This window comes from Mandrillus leucophaeus, unplaced genomic scaffold, assembly GCF_000951045.1.
Source record: "Mandrillus leucophaeus isolate KB7577 unplaced genomic scaffold, Mleu.le_1.0 Scaffold195, whole genome shotgun sequence".
Taxonomy (NCBI): Eukaryota; Metazoa; Chordata; class Mammalia; order Primates; family Cercopithecidae; genus Mandrillus; species Mandrillus leucophaeus.
In genome coordinates this window covers 2,306,041-2,307,633 of record NW_012101976.1, presented here as the reverse complement: position 1 = coordinate 2,307,633, position 1,593 = coordinate 2,306,041, and positions in this window count along the sequence as shown.

The following is a 1,593-nucleotide window of genomic DNA, read 5'->3' as shown; positions in this document are numbered from 1 at the left end:
TGGATCAAGAGGTCAGGAGTTCTATACCAGCCTGGCCAAGATGGTGAAACCCCGTCCCTCCTAAAAATACAAAAATTAGCTGGGTGTGGTGGTAGGTGCTTGTAATCCCAGCTACTTGGGAGGTTGAGGCAGAGAACTGCTTGAACCCGGGAGGCGGAGGTTGCAGTGAGTCGAGATCGCGCCAATGCTCTCCAGCTTGGGCCACAGGGCAAGACTCTGTCTCAAAACAAAACAAAACAAACAAAAAAAGAAAACAAAGAAAATCATCAGGTGACTGGGCATGGTGGCTCACGCCTGTAATCCCAGTACTTTGGGAGGCCGAGGTGGGTGGATCACCTGAGGTCAGGAGTTCAAGACCAGCCTGGCCACCATGGTGAAACCCCGTCTCTACTAAAAATACAAAAATTAGCAAGGCGTGGTGGCAGGCGCCTATAATTCCAGCTACTCGGGAGGCTGAGGTAGGAGAATCACTTGAACCTGGGAGGTGGAGGTTGCAATGAGCCGAGATCACACCATTGCACTCCAGCCTGGGGACAAAAGCGAGACTTCGTCTCAAAAAAATATAAAGTAAAAAGAAAATCATCAGGACAGTGGTCCCACTGGATCCCAGGTGACTGAGGCACAGCTCATCCCCTTTCACAGGGAACTGTACCTGCTACAGACATCACAGACCAGAACATCTGGACCACACATTCCTCACCTGCTTGGAATTGTCCTATACTCTCTGTGAAGTATCTGTGAAGTACAGAAAATGCTACACTTAGAGAAATCATGCCCCTGAAGAGCTGGGCTGAAGCTCTTCTGCCCTCTGTAGAAGAGCTCTGAGCTCACATGGGAGAGTTGCAGCCATTGGCAGCCATGAATTTGGTCAGTTACATTATACTTCAAATGATCAGTGGTTTCAGCAAGAAATCACAGAGACCCTCTTGTCTCCCGTTGCCTTCAGCCCAGCACCGTGGAGAAGCACCATTAAACTCCTTCCCAGCTCTCACAGACACACCCACAGCTCAGGAGTTGGGGAACGGGCTCAGTAGAATTGCTGGTCTAGTGAAATGAAGTATGGAGGGGGAAACACTTACGACTTTGTATGCCCTTTGCAAGTAACATTTATTTCTCCTTTCTGGTTTTTTTTTTTTTGGAGACAGTCCGTCGCCAAGGCTGGAGTACAGTGGCGCAATCTCAGCTCATCGCAACCTCTGTCTTCTGGATTCCAACGATTCTCCTGCCTCAGCCTCCCGAGTAGCTAGGATTACAGGCGCATACCACCCTACCTGGCTAATTTTTGTATTTTTAGTAGATACGGGATTTCGCCATGTTGCCCAGGCTGGTCTCAAACTCCTGAGCTCAGGCTATCTGCCCACCTCGGCCTCCCAAAGTGCTAGGATTACAAGCGTGAGCCACTGCGCCCGGTCTGTTTCTCCTTAAAGCTCACATTTTTGAGCTTCTGCCTGGAGAACATGTGGTCATATTCTGACTGGCACTGTGGATAGGTGTAGCTTGTGGCTCCTGCAGTCTTTGGCAACAAGCCTGGGATGGATCCATTTGTGTCTAGTCGCAGCAGAAGTCCTTGAAAGGCAGGGCAGCAGTTTGTAC